The sequence below is a fragment of the Camelina sativa genome, chromosome 11 (assembly GCF_030686135.1).
Source record: "Camelina sativa cultivar CO46 ecotype springtype chromosome 11, ASM3068613v1".
Taxonomy (NCBI): Eukaryota; Viridiplantae; Streptophyta; class Magnoliopsida; order Brassicales; family Brassicaceae; genus Camelina; species Camelina sativa.
This window is the reverse complement of record NC_141890.1, coordinates 29,768,408-29,785,214: the sequence shown is the minus strand read 5'-3', so window position 1 is coordinate 29,785,214 and position 16,807 is coordinate 29,768,408. Positions and strand designations below refer to the sequence as shown.

The window sequence follows — 16,807 nt, the reverse complement described above, 5'->3', positions numbered from 1 at the left end:
ACATATCATTAACAGTATGCCAGTATCAACAGTAAGGTAAACGGTGATATTACCTTAATTACCTCTCCAACGTCTAAATATAATTTCATATGTCTCTTCGAATCTTCCATCTACTCGTTCTCTGGATTAAGGCCTTAATCATCTTCTTCATGTATAAACATGTTAGTATGTACTGTATATACTTACTTATATCTCTTTAATATTTTGTGTTTCTCTCTTCTTAACTCTTCCAAATAGATTTGATAGTTACACTTGTTGGTACTATGCATAGCTCAGATCACATTGTCCAACAACAGAAATTTGATAATAGAGACCCAACAATTGTAAAGAATATTTAGGTGGAAATTGTAAGAATTTGTTGAAATAAGATGTGATCTTGTAAAGGAATTGATTTTGTCACGCGAGAGCTTAAAGCAAGAACATTCAAAAGTCCTTGTCCTAATTAATGGGGATTATGCCACGTACTATTATCTAATTCCCTCGATCCTGTCCCTTTTACAAACCGACCAAGAAGATTAGGTCGTAATTTGCGTGTGGATAACCGTTTTGTTTATTAGAGAATTGCACGTGGAGTTGTTAAATATAAGCCAACGCTTCATTTGCAACTTGTGACGAAAGTAATCCAACGGTCGTGTGACGCAGTTGCATTTCTGTTTCTTTCACCGACTAAACAGATAGTAGTATACTGTATTAGACTACACTTTTATATTAGTATATCGTATAAGAAACGAGTAAGAATGATAAAAAGAATAACTGGAAAAAGTTTAAATTTCAATGTAAAAAGAAAATTATGTTTTAGGTATTAAAAATTTCACATACGAGTACGATTCGTGTTTATTTGCTAGGATTTAGGATTCAGTTTTTCAACATCATAGTTTAAAAAATATAATTTTTTACCAATCTCCGATATAATAAAGCGAAAGTACACAATTTTTTTTATAGACCGTATAATTTTTATAAGTTGGTTACAAAATAGGTTATACATTAAATATAGGTTGGTTAAAAAAATGTTATAGATTAATTGGTCAATCCATGGGGCTAATATAAATACACTTAAGAATATTCCAAAGAATCTTCTTAAAGAGAATATTCCAATGATTTATACAATTTTCTAAATAAAATCTTTAGTATTCCATGTATTGTTACAAAATATATACTGTTAGACATAAAAATATATTCTTAGGCGTAAAAAGGAATAAAATGTTGGCAATTTATCACACTTAATCGTGATTATCGAGATCTTATTGTGCAACTGAAAATAAAATATTATCTAACGGGTCATATTAAAAAACTTTCACCAAACATGTTCAAAAATAAAAACAAACAACAAACATAACCATTTCTCATACATAAAATTACAAAATTAACAATATAAAACTTACAAAATAAGTATTTTTTTCAAGTCATCATATTTAGCATATGATTTTATTGCATAATGTTTTATCTAAAAATATTTTTAAAAATAATCATAAAAATTATATTTTATTCTAAAATTATAATATAAATAAAAGGAATTTCAACTCGTGCTTTAGTACGGGTCCTAATCTAGTCGAAAGTAAAGTGACAAGTTTTCCTAGAAAATACATGTGCTTCATAGCAATGTGATTGTATTCCTTGAAAGTAGCATTTAAATATATATTTAAAATTCTTTTATACTACTAATTATAGTGACATGGTCTCATACATTGCTAAGTCCTAAACAACCCAGCTAACTATGCAAAAACTTGTATACCAAAACTCAACAAAAATAAATGCGTGGCTTCATATAACTTGAAAATTCATTTGACTAAGTTTAATAGCATTAGACACATGTTAATAAATTAGATATTTTTATTTAGCACTTCTGGACATGTAAGATTAATTCAGTTGCGTTTCAGGTCGGCAACGTTTATATAACTGTTTTGACCGGTCTGATTTTGTTTAAATTCTTTTAGCTTCAAGACCTACATTATCACTTAAAGTTGCATCTTACTTTATTTTTTAAAACGAAAAAAAAATGCAAACAGAGTTTTGGATACATTTTGTATCAAGTGATTGAAATATATATATATATATATATATATATATATATATTTGATAAATTTAAAATTAAATTTCTGAACTATAAATTTTGAATCCTAGCTACGCTCTACTTATCCATAAGAGTATTACGCAAAACAAACATATTTTCCGTTTTTTTATAAAATTTAATAAAACGAAAAATACATAATATTGTTTTATAAACTATATAATTTTAATAAGTTGGTTACAAATAGGTTATAGATTAAGTTTTATATTATTTGTAAAGTCTGGATTTATTGTTTCCAAAATCTTAAAGAGAATATTCTAAAAAATTATATGATATCATCTAACTTACCATATTAATTTTCTTTATTAATTTATTCATCAAATAAAATTCTTTGATACCTAACTTTAACATATTAATTTGTTAATTATTATTATACTTCACCTCTCATTTATATATATGAGTCTATTTTGTGAAACATAAATTCTCATATTATTTATTATAATTAAAAAATAGTTTTATTTCAGGATATACCATAAGTTGAATTTTTAAAAACAAATATTTGATTCAATCTATAAAATATTCAATTTTTATTAATATTATTCTTTAAAAATAATATCTATTGAATTAAAATTTTACTGAATAACAGGTCAAAATTTAATTATTTAAATTCAATTTCATACTTTTTATTGAATTTTATAATTTTATATAATACTAGATAAGGGCCCGCACGATGTGCGGGTATTGAAATTGTTGAAGAGAATAAATCATAAAATTTTATTTTATTTTTTGTAGTAAATATATAAATAATTTTAGTTAGAGAAAAAATCATATTTGTATTTACCTCCATACACTTATTTATATTTTTTATATATTATAACAATTAGTAAAATAATCTAAAGCTAAATTATACCCCACCAAAATCAGATTTTTATTTACCTTCATATACTTATTTATATTTTTATATTTTTAATATATTATAACAATTATTACAATAATCTAAAGCTAAATTATATCCCCACCAAATTTTTTGCCAAATACTCATCATTAAAAATATTCTAATTGTCAAATTTCAAAAACGTTTCACAACTTATTACAAAATAGTTTACGTGCAAAGAATTCATCAAAACAACATATAATGTAGTAACCACATACAATTTTACTGTATGTTTCACCATTAAAAATATGCCCTACAATTTTACTGTATGTTTCACAACTGGTGAAAATTATCTACTCTATTACAATGATTTTATGACCAACCCAATTAAAGTTAAAAAATTGAAAGAACGTTAATATCACATAATAAAAATAAAATTTTGAATATTATAATCATGATGGTATATATAAAGCCTTAGATAATTCAAATATGCAAAATAGAAACTTTGTAAACAATCCAATACATGATATTGTCATAATCACGTTAAGGATCGATGCCTTATTTACTCCTCAGAAGTATTGCATTGTACCAAAACTACTTAGAACTATGACCTCATCTCAAATATTCTCGAATCGTAAGTTCTCAACCAATTTCTATCCGAATCAAAAGTTCTCATATATTTCTCTATATACCTGGATTTAAACGGTTTATGAACCAAATTTGATAGAAACCCACATAAATCAGGTTTGAAACCAATTTTAAAACGGTTTATCGTTCCAACTTCCCAAATTACAAAATCGCTACCAAATAGATCAATCACCGACTAATCTTTGAAACTTATAACGCTACTAACTGTAGAATTACTTTTGGAATCTCCATCAGTGGCTCCATCCTCGATTAATTTAGCAGGCTTTATATACTTTGATTTCATTTCATTGCATCTGATAGCTTCCATTGAAGAACCCGCACGAATTAAAGACCCAAAATATATCGGCAAAATTATATCAGAAAAAAAATCAAAGTTTAAAGCTTTTGATATAAACATGTAAATTTTATGTAGATATAATATTATTTTCTTAATTAGTTATTCCTATTATGTTTCAAAAATAATGATTCTTTTGACATAACTTATGTTATTTTTTTAGATTTGTTATTCACTATTTATTGATTAATAATATTATAATTGAGAAAACACATATAATATCATATACTATTTATTTGTTATTTTTATGTTTCAAATTTTTGCTAGTTTTAACTTCTTTTGATCATTTGTAATATATCCTGAAATATATGTTTTTGTTAGATAAAAATGTCTCAAAAAAAGAGAAAAAGTTAAAGTTGTTACTATTTTCTTAGCTGCATAGTTGTAAGCTGGAGTCCCTATATTTTGTTATATAATATTAGTCAATTATGAAAAAAATATGTATGTGAAGCTGAATATGAGTTTTATACTTACGCATTGATTTAGTTTGTCGAACCATGCCTGAAGTGTAGCTAGTTTCAGTCGCATATGAGGTTCAGCGGTAAGCGCTTCCTCCCTCATAACAATCTGATCATTATTCATAATGGTTCTATTCATTTTCTTGGCTGACTTTTCGTTACTTCCACAGTTTTGATTTTCATCTGTAGTGCTCATGTTTGAAAATTCTAATTGAGTTTGATACATCGAAAAGACATCGTCCTCTCTATATATATGACAAATATCTAAGAGAATACATAACTTTATACTTAAATTCTTTTTCTTTTAAGATTAGGCCAAGGAATTCAATATAACGTAGGATTGTTTTGTATAAGTTTAATTATTGTAAAATTTTTAGGACGATTCCTTTTTCTTTAAAATTACAAAATTTTATAATTAATACAATGTTTAATTATTATTCTAATAATCTCCAAAATAATAAGATTTTGACACATGTCGCGACTTTATGAATTAGTAACTTTTGAAACCATACTTTATATAATAAGATATAGAGGGGTGTATTTACAAATATTTTCTTTTTAGGATTAACAAAAAAAATTAATATAATAAGATTACAATTATCTTATTCTTCGTTTTACCTAGCTTGAAAACTGTATTCTGATCGTTAAAATTGACACATGTCATGATCTGATGAGTTACTGATTTTGATATTTAATCGTTAAATTGATATGTGTCATGATCCGGTGAGTTTTTAACTTTGATCTCTGATCGTTAAAACTAACATGTGTCACGATCTGGTTTGATATTTAATCGTTAAAATTGACACGTGTCACGATCTGGTGAATCTTTAAATTTGATCTCTGATCGTTAAAACTGACATGTGTCACGATCCGGTGAGTTACTAACTATGAGAACTAAGGTTTATATAATAAGATAATAAAATTTAAATAATTTATTTTGAAATATTTTTAAAATATTGAAACTTGATATTAAAGTTAGAAACTATAAACACTCTAAATTGGTTTGTTATAGCAATGTCAATAATATGTCACTATAATATGAAAGAATTTCAAAAAACAAAATATATTAAAACAAAAAGTATTTTTTTTTCTCTCATAAAGAACATATTATTGATTTAAGACTGATCAATACATAATTGTTCATGGAGCCATAGAGGCTTGATTACAGATTCAGCATAAAAAAGAGTAGAATTACATCCAAGCTGTGCTAACAAATGAGCTGACTTATTACAAGTTCTTTTTGTAAAAACAGAGCTAAAAATTGAAATTTCGATATCCAAAACTTTAAATCAAGGAGGATGTTAATGAGCTGTCTATGTCTCGTTTTGCCATTGACGATGTTTATTAGAACTTCACAGTCTCCTTCTATAATTGACGAAGTGTATCCTCTGATCCAAGATTGTTGTAGTGCTACGAGCATAGCTTTTGCTTCCGCTTCCAATGGTGAAGACGTATGTGAGAGACGAGTTGCACCCCAAGCTAATGCCGATCCTATATTGTTTTGAATAATCCATCCCCCAGTTGCTTCATGATTATGTTTATTGTATCCAACATCGAAGTTGCATTTCACATAGTCGACTGATGGTGGTCTCCATCAATGAGTATTTCGATTTCCATCCCTCCTCTGGTTAAGATTATCTCTACAATGAGTGAGATCATAGAATTGTTTCGCATCTGATTTAGACCATAAGACAGTTTTTGATGGACTTTCCCTAAAGTATTGAAGACACTATTGTTCCTTGCTTTCCAAATTCTCCATAGTAAAAAAATTGGTAGCATTGATTCAGCATTTGAAGTTGCAGTGTTGAGAATTGAAGTAATGAGATTAGAGATATTCTCTTCCGCATCATTTGCTAAATTTGCTATGTTAATATGAGAGGTACTTGAAAAACGCCAAACCATAGTTGCAAAAGGGCATGTAAAAAATGCATGGTTGATCGTTTCCTCTGCTTGACGACATCTAGAGCATAACGTATCCAAGTTCATACCACGAGAACATAAGCGAGTTAAAGTTGGAAGACTTCGTGAAATAATTCGCCAAAGAAAGTGTTTTAGTTTTGGAATTATTGGTAATCTCCAGATTTTGTTCTTAAGTTCAGGAGAACCATGAGGTATATCTGGTGGGATATCACAGGATAGGGGATCATGCGTTAACAGCCAGTAGCATGATTTAACAGTGTAGTCACCCGAAGTACTATAGTTCCATATGAGTGTATCCGGTTGATCTGCTTGTGATAGAAACATGTTTTTGATTTCATCAATGTCCTCTAGTTTGATTTGTGTGTGAAGCTTTGCCATATCCCATGATCTAACTTGTCCCGAATATGACATGAGAGTGTTTATAGTTTCATTATTTCCATCATTGACAACAGCAATTGGTCTTGGAGGATTTGTATCAAGAACATTATCCATACCTATTCTTACTGTTTTTCCATCTCCAATGTTGAACCGTGATCCCTTTTTAATTAGCGAGATGCCTACTAAAATAGATGACCAGCCATATGATTGATTCTTCCTTGGTTTTGCTTCTAACACCGTCGTGTCTCTGTAGTAACGAGCCTTCATTATCTGTGCAAACATTGAATTTGGATATTGGATTAGACGCCACGCCTGTTTAGCTAAAAGAGCATCGTGAAATTTTTCAAGATCTCGAAAACCTAGTCCCCCTTCTTTTTTTGAACGTTGCAGTTTGTTCCAAGCTATCCAGGTGATTCCCTTATGTTGAGCATCTTTTTCCCACCAATATTTCTTGAGTATCGAATAAATATCTGTTATAACACCTTTAGGGAGTTTAAAACAAGACATCGCATACACAGGCATGGCTAGTGTAATTTATTTGAGCATTATTTCTTTGCCTGATGGGGAGAGTCTCTTCGCACTCCAACTAGATGTTCTCTGCTTCACTTTTGTAATTATATACTCAAACATTTCTTTCTTTTTCTTGCCAAACTTTTCTGGCAAACCCAAGTATTTGCCACCACCTCCATGATTCAGGATGTCTAGTATCGCTTTCAACCTGTTCTGTGTTGAACCATACACGCAGGAACCAAAGGTTATCATAGATTTGGCCGTGTTGATTTGTAGGCCAAAATAGTATTCATAAACATCAAAAACATCTTTTAATGCTTTGCAGTTTTTCACATTAGCTTGGCAAAAGAAAAGGCAGTCATCAGCAAATTGGAGATGAGTTATTCTAGGTGCATTATCTCCAACTTTAACACCTTTGATATCTTTATCCACTACCCTTGATTGAATGAGATGACTCAATATGTCTGAGCATAATATGAAAAGGTAAGGAGAGAGGGGGTCCCCTTGTCGAATGCCTCTTTCCGGTTTGATATGGCCAAAAGGTGAACCATTGATTAGTACAGAATAACCCACCGATTCAACAGTGGCCATGATCCAATTAATCCACTTCTCGCTAAAACCAAAGAGTTGAAGTGTAGATCTCAGGAAATTCCATTCTACACGATCATAAGCTTTGCTAACATCTTTTTTAACCGCCATATATGACTTAGACACTCTCCTTCGGGCTTTAAGGGAGTGCATGACCTCATGAGCTAACATGATGTTATCTTGAATCAGTCGTCCTGGAATGAAAGCTGCTTGTGCATCCGAAATTATCCCATTCAAATGTTTTTTAAGTCGGCGATCTAAGCACTTTGAGATGATTTTATACATGACATTGCAGAGTGTTATAGGTCGATAATCAGAAAAAGTGATTGGATTGTCTATTTTTGCTATTAGACATATGTTGGTATGGTTCAACTGTTGAGGCATTGATTTCGTATCAAAGAATTGTTGTACTTCTCTTATGACATCAATGCCAACAATATCCCAACATGTTCTATAAAAACAGGCTGTTATACCATAGAGACCAGGGGCTCTATCCTCACCTATTTGACACACTGCCTCATAGATTTCTTGAGTATCAAAGGGCCGAGTGAGGTCATCGTTCATATCTGAAGTAACTCTTGGTTGGAAATCAGAGAAAACATATTTTGTTACTTGATGGCCATTAGTGGAAAATATGTTTTGGAAAAAATCTTGAGCGTGCTCTCCTTTTGCTTTATAACCATACAACATATTTACATATGTATCCTAGATCGAGTTTATTTGATTTTTTGTGTATCGTATGTTAGCACAAGCATAGAAAAAACTTGTATTTCGATCCCCCTCCAACATCCATTGATTTCTACTTTTCTGTTTCCAATGTATCTCTTCATCCAAATACGCCTTTGTCAGCTCATCTTGTAAGATTGGGATATGCCTTCGTACAATAGGGTTTAGGCTTTCCGTTGCTGTATTAAGTTGAGATTGTAAAGCCTTTATTCGAGTCTGAGAGTTCAGTTGATTATCGTATTTAAGGTTTGCCATCGCTTTCCTACAAGAGACAATTCGACTGGAAATTGGGATGTTCTGGTCCGGTTTTCGTATTTCCCATCCTTGTTTAACAGCCTATTTAAAGCCATCAATATCGCATAAACGTTTATCAAAGTAAAAGGCTCGTCTTCTATATGGGGATCCGATATTAAAGTTTATTGAGATTGGCTTATGGTCAGATCCTGTGAAGTCTAAGAATTCAACTTCAGCGTAAGGAAAGGCAGCTCCCCATGGACCATTTTGAAACGCTCTATCTAAACAACATTTAACGGTATGGGAGTGTCGTTCTCCTACCCATGAAAACTTATCCCCCCTGTGTCGAATATCTTCAAGATCACAGCTTGTCACCATGTGTTGGAAGTCACGGAATGTCAAATCAGCCCTGGCTGGACCACCAAGTTTTTCTGAGTTGTTGAGAATTTCATTGAAATCTCCTAAGAGTAACCAAGGATCAAGATGATGGTAGGATAAATTTTCCAGTCTCTCCCATAAATGATATCTTTCATTTTGAACTGGGTGACCATACACACAAGACAAATAAAAGCTTATATTATTAATGTTTACAGAGACATCAATGAGGCGCTCATCCATTGAAATTGGACTGAGGGCTACATTCTGTTTCCACATCAGAGCTAAGCCTCCACTCCTTCCATGAGGGGGCTGGATAAGTATATTAGCAAATCTTAAATCATACTTAAGTTTATGTAACACATCACACTGATTAAGAGTTTTGATAAGAAAAAGAACATCACACTTAGTTATACGACATAGGCTAGTGAGTCGAGATTGCGTTAGCGATGGTCCTATGCCCTGACAATTCCAGGAGAGGACTCGCATATTGGATCTGGGGGAACCGGGCCCCCCGCGCCTCCGTCGAATCGTTGGTTGACTGAGAATGAACCTAAGGAGCCTGTAGTCTTGCTCTTCTTATTGAATTGGCTCAGGACCGCCAATTCCTCCGCTGCCTCTTCTTTGTTGAAAGCCTCCTTAAACGTTACTTTTTTACGCTTCATGAAAACGAATTCAGAAAGGGCGTTATCAGAAGATGCCTCAATTAGATCCTCATAACAGTTAAGGTCGTGAGTGTTGGTCTTCTGTTTGGCCTGAAAGTAGCGTATCTTCTCTGCATTTAAATCTCCATCAGGAAACACAAACGACACCCTTGATGTGCCTCTGATGCCCTTGTCAGGTTGTGTAATGTTAATAGTTGGTGGAGCCATCTGAAGTCCCAGAATAAGAGCAGAAGGGTTGATGGATAGCAAAGTGTCTGTTTCTGACATGTTGTTGTCTCCAGTCGAGTGATTATCATTATCACTACTATCTCCAGGATCTCCTTGAGACTCGTCATCAAAGTTCAAGGGACAATCTTTGATGTCATGTTTCAAAGAACCACATTTGCTACAGAAGTTCCTTAATCTCTCATAACGAAATTTAACGATAGTGTTCTCCCCAACAATAAATTGGAGGTTTTTTTTAAAACGGAGAGGATCCTCAATATTCCATGCTATCTTTACTCTAACCGCTCCTACTTGGGTAGTGTTTTCATCATAGTCAACCTCAGTAACAAACCCTAAACGATTTCCAACCCATCTAGCCATAGCATTTGTTAAGTAGAGAGTCGGAATACCTTGAATTTGAACCCAGAAGGGGATTATCTTCATTTCTCCATCGGCTATATTTGGATACCATCGATGAGTCGTGAGCATCCAGCCGTTAAATGACCAGGGTCCACGATTAAGCACCAGGTTGTGAGATTCTTCGGTCTGGAAATGGAATTGAACACGACCATCATCGATTATCCGCCCAACACAGCCATCAAAAAAAACCCATACTCGAGGCATTTGGCGTATAAGTGCACAAAGATTCTGCTTCCGGGGGTTGACAGGGGTAACCACCAAGGAGAAACGGTTAATGTTCGCCGCACGTTCACAGAATTCCGGAGGGAGAGGTATTGGGATGTCATCAATACCCAAATTGAGATCTTGAACAGATTTTCAAAGATAGTCACTCATTGTGAGGGTGAGAGGATGATGGGTAAGAACAGAGGAGAAGTGATTGAGAAATTGTGAGAAGAATTGTCGATTATATAGATATCGCCATGGCGGTTTCCTGAGGCGGTTGAGTTCCAAATTTTCAGGAAAAAATACCTATCGATACATAACGATAGAATACAACCGCCAACTGAAACGCACAAACAGGGATCAACATTTCTGTTGGTCGGAAAATCACTCCTAGACGGAGAAGAAGACCGGAGAAGCCGGAAGTTAGAATCGCGAAAAAATCGCCTCTACAGAGAGACGCCATCATTCGTTGGTAAAAAAAACAAAAAGTATAACAATATATTAAACTAGAGAAGGGCCTGCACGATGTGCAGGTTTTAAAATTGTTGAAGAAAATAAATCCTAAATATTAAACAATTTAAAAAAAAAATAAATAGAAATTGTATTTCCTGAAGTAAATATTAAAATAATTTTAGTTAGAGAAAAAACCATATTTGTATTTAACTTTATACATTTATTTAGATTTTTAATATATTATAACAATTATTACAATAATCTAAAGCTAAATTATATCCCACCAATTTTTTTGTCAAATACTCATCATTACAAATATTATTATTTTCAAATTTCAAAAACGTTTCACAACTTATTACAAAATATTTTACATACAAAGAATTTATCAAAGCAACATATAATTAGTAGCCACATACAATTACAATATGTTTTCATGTTCTTAAACAAATTAAACAACTTTTATATTGCTTTACTTTCATTATGGCTTGATTCTAGTTCTTATAATTATTAAAATTGTTTTGTGATATAGTTTCTTTAACCATAAATATTTAAACTCCAAAAATATTTTGGATGAACAACTGGTGAAAATTATTTACTCGATTACAATGATTTTATGACCAACCCAATAAAAATTGAGAAATTGAAACAAAGTTAATATAACATAATAAAAAGAAAAAATTGAAAATTATAATCATGATAGTATATATAAGTCTTAGATAATTCAAATATATAAAATATAAAATTTATAAACAATCCAAAACTTGACATATGTCATAATCACGTTAAAGGATCAATGACCTATTTACTCCTCAGAAGTATCACATTGTACCAAAACTATTTAGAACTATGACCTCGTCTCAAATATTCTTGAATAGTAAGTTCTCAACTTATTTCTTCCCGAATCAAAAGTTCTTATATATTTCTCTATATATCTGGGTTTAAACAGTATTGGAATCATTGACATTATCTAGAAGAGAAAACTCTAGATTTTGATCAGAACATCAACCACTGACTAATCTTCAAAACTTATAATGCTACTAATTCTAGAATCACTTTTGGAACCTTCATCAGTGTTTCCATCCTCGATTAATTTAGCGGGCTTTATATATTTTAATTGCATTTTATTGCATCTGATAGCTTCCACTAAAGAACCCGCATAAATAAAAGACCCACAATAGATCAGCAAAATTATATCAAAAAAAAATCAAACATCAAAGCTTTCGATATAAACATGTAAATTTTATGTAGATATATTGTTATTTTTTTTAGATTTGTTATTCACTATTTATTGGTTAATAATAACATACATGCTTAATGAATTATTATTTTTTGTTTATACATGTCAAAATCTAATTGAGAAAACATGTATAATATAATTATCATACAATGGAATATATATTAGTTTTCTTAATTTTTCTTTTTGATTTAGTATTTTTTATATATATATCTAAACATGTAAATTTTATGTAGAATTAATGCTATTATCTTAATTAGCTGTTTTGAAAATAATAATTTTTGACATATGTCAAGATCTCATCAGTATACTTGACACGTGTCACGATCCTGTTAACGGCTAACTTTGAAAACCCAACTTTATATAATAGCTTCCACTGAAGAAACTGCATAAATGAAAGACCCACAATAGATCAACAAAATTATATCAAAATAAAAAATCAAACATCAAAGCTTTCGATATAAACATGTAAATTTTATGTAGATATATTGTTATTTTTTTTAGATTTGTTATTCACTATTTATTGATTAATAATAACATACATGCTTAATGAATTATTATTTTGTTTATACATGTCAAAATCTAATTGAGAAAACATGTATAATATAATTATCAGACAATGGAATATATATTAGTTTTCTTAATTTTTCTTTTTGATTTAGTATTTTATATATATATATATATATATAAACATGTAAATTTTATGTAGAATTAATGTTATTATCTTAATTAGTTGTTTTGAAAATAATAATTTTTCGACATATGTCAAAATCTCATCAGTATACTTGACATGTGTCACGATCTTGTTAATGGCTAACTTTGAAAACCTAACTTTATATAATAAGATTACTCATAATATAATAACTTGCTTTTTAAAACCAAATTCACAAAATTATGTCTTATAATGACATTCAAGTCATGAGGTAGAATATACATTGTTGAAATAAACTCATATATATAAACTAATACAACATATTAAAATTTTATTTTAAAATAGAAAATATACAAAATTTTGTATAAAGTAAAATTTAAGCAGTATTATAACACGGCTACTTATCTAGAATCATTAACAATATAAAACTTACAAAATAAGTATCTTTTTCAAGTCATCATATTTAGCATATGATTTTATTGCATAATATTTTATCCAAAAAAATTATTAAAAACAATCACATAAATTATGTTTTATAAAAAATTACAATGTTAATAAAATAAATTTCAACCCGTGCTTATCAGGATCTTTAGTCCATAAGAGTATTACGCAAAACAAACATATTTTCTGATTTTTTAATCTTACATTTATTTTAAATTAATTAATCAAATTGGATTGAATCTATTGGGATAGGTAATTTTGACAAACCCTACCACTTTAACTTGTCCGGCTGAAACTATAAACTTACTTGTCTAGTTGTCCAGTAAGATGTCCAATTCCAAAAGAACCACCAGCTCCAAAAGACACAAACACCCGACGTGGACATTGCTCTCGTTACTAGCATCACACTTGTCATGTAACAATTGGATTTAGAGTGTCTTCTTGACTGGGCCGTGTCACCGTGAGAGATATTTCAAAATTTGGATATTACATATTTACATCCCTTTCTTCTTTCTCAACTTTTGATTATTCTCTATTCTGTTATAAATATATTGTAGGCCAATTAATATAAACCTTAAATCCTAATATATATTCCTATATATATGTGGTATTATATAGAAAAAATAATAATATAAAATAACAATTCTTTAAACTTCTTGTTATAACAAATTATCGGCACACTCTAAATTTAGCCGGAAAAAAAGAAAAAAAAAAAAACCCCGCAGCCGTCACCGTACGTTTCATCCCCTAACCATGTGAGCTAGCAAAATACAAATCTCTGCCGTCTTTTCCCTGTGCTCCCGATCTCACCATCATCGTTTCCAATAGAGATATGTAACCTCACTTTTAATAATTGATCGGCTTATACATATTTTAGTATACGTGTTCTCATGCCTATCAACTTAATTAGTGTATGTGGTTACCGAAGTCTTATTGGATTATTTGATTGTTACAGTATTTTATTATTAAGTATTTTGTTACACAGTGCTTAAGGCTACGTTGATAGTTTTATTATTATTCGTTGAATCATATGTTCTAATCGTATATTGCTTGATAAGATAATATACTCATGGCTACACGATATTGTACGGTGTTTCATGTATCATTGGTGTTAATTACTCAGCCTTTGTTTTGTTAGTAAAAGATTGTTGTAGATTATTTGTCTCATTGACTGAGAGCGGATGCCTTTTTATATTGTATAAGACCATAGGTTTTTTTTTAAGTTCTATATTGGTTGATGTTTTTTAGAAATTTGTTTTCATTTTGTCGGTCGAACCAGACATGAGCTGAGGTTTTAGGTATTTGTTTTGTAAATGGTTTGTTTTTCCTTCATATTTCGGGTTAAGACTATTGAATGGGGATACTACCGGGTATCCTTTTAAAAATTAAAAAATTAAAATTTTGTTGCCGTTATAATGACATTGTAAGTGTGGCTTTTTCAATCTGGTTCCTTTCGGTGTTTGTTTTAAAAAAAAAATCCTTTGTGTGTTGGTTCTGTAAGAGGAAGTTATCTTATCTTTCTATTACTCAATTTTGGTTATCTGAATTATAATTGTAGGTTGTGATGGAGGGTTCGTGGTTTAAATTTATCTTTCTTTATGTTTTTATAGGTTTTTTTTTAGTAGTCAATGTTAGTTTTCTTCTTTATATGTTTGGGTTTTCGTTCGGGTTTGGTTTAGTTTTGTTTCGCCATTGTTTATATTTTTTGCCTTTTCTAAAATCAGTGTTGTGTGAGGCGATAAACTGAATAATTTCTATTTGTTGAAATTGACTTCAAATTTCTTTTTATAAAACTGCAGGAAACACCAAATCGAGAATTTCTTTTTAAAAAACTGCAGGAAACACCAAATCGAGAATAAAGAAGAAGCTGTTATGTCTGATTTACAGTAACATGCCTAATGGAAGTTTACATAAGATCGTTGTGATGTAAGTTCTGTATCTCTTTTTGTGGTAGTTAAACTATACTTGAGAGTCTTTTTCATTCCTCTACTTTCCCCGACTCTGCTTTCTTCCTTTTGGTTAAACCTGCATATGTGCGTGATTATAGACTTTGGTCAGTTTGTTTTTTTTTTTGTTTCCATTGAAAGCCAGCATTATTGGTTTCGATCATTGGATTTAAAATCTTGAGTATTTCTTACAATTGGTGTTCTGGAAGGTGTGTCTACGGTCTGAAATTCGATGGAATTTGATCCTGCATCATTAGAGAAGAGTGTCAATAAATTACATTTGTTTGGTAATAAGTGTAGGGATTTACCATTGTCTTTGGGTAGCTCATTGTAGGTTTCCTTGTAGACAATATTTGTAGTGCCACTTTTTTTAGTTTCTTCTCCTTGTAGAATAGTGAGGCCATTAGGAGATGTAACTCTGGAAAGAGCAACATATAGTTGTCCGTGGCTAAAAACTGGACTTTGCAGATAGAGGACAACATTCTTTAAGCTTTGGCCTTGACTTTTATTAATTGTCATGGCATAGCAAACTCTAACTGGAAACTGTCGTCTTCGAAGGGTGAAGGGATGATTTGATTCTGGGGGTGATATAATAATCCTTGGTATGAATACCTTCTTCCCAACATGCGTTCCTGTTACTATTTCAGCTTCTATCACTCTTTCTCCTAAATTAGTGACTATCATTCTTGTACCGATGCACATTCCTTCCTTTTGATTTATGTTCCGTAGAAGCATTATTGGGACTCCTTTTTTGAGGGTTATCTTGTGCTTGGGCAAACCAGGAAACTCTAAAGAGTTTAAATACTCTACAGGATATAGTGCTTCATAATCTGCTCCCACTGTATCCGCTTTGCCTATGCTATCTGAGCTTAAATATTCTTTTGCTTCTCCTCCAACCTGAGATAACATGAAGGCAGTTATCTCATCAACATACTCATTCCTTGGAGTTAGGATTGCTCGTTCTGTCAAATATTTAAAGGTGGTGTCGGAGCTTTGTTGTAGTGGATATGCTGCTTCAGTGATTTGTTGGAGTTGGTTTCCTTTTGGTTTTAAAAAAAAGAATGGTGAACTTGTACGACTTCACCTTCATCTTTATCATTCGCATCATCTGTTTCACATGTTGGTGCGGTTCCACTGCCAATAGTTAGTAGCCAAGTTGCGAATCTTGTTTCTGAATGGTGTAGTCTCATGTTTGTTTCCAACATAAATACTTTGTAGGAATTCCATAAATATGAGTGGCTTATAGATGCAAGTACCGTATCTGCTCTGGTTCCATGCGGTATCACAGGGAGGATCTTCCGAAAGTCTCCACCGAGTAGGACCGTCTTTCAGCCAAAAGGTTTTTCGCTCGCTGAAGAGTCTTCTGTGGAAAGCAAGTCTCTCAATGTTCTGTCGAGCGCCTCAAATGTGTGTCGATGAGACATAGGTGCTTCATCCCATATGATCAAGTCAGTTTTGATTAGTAGCTCTGCAAGCATTGTACCTTTCTTAATTTCACAGATGGAATCTTCAGTAACGATTAGAGGGATCTTGAA

At 31.5% G+C, this 16,807-nt stretch overlaps 1 pseudogene; it reads right to left on the bottom strand.

Annotated features, from left to right (window-relative positions):
* Positions 1-5,437: 5,437 nt before the first annotated feature.
* LOC147934589 (uncharacterized) lies at positions 5,438-10,717 on the bottom strand (annotated as a pseudogene).
* Between the last annotated feature and the right edge of the window lie 6,090 nt (positions 10,718-16,807).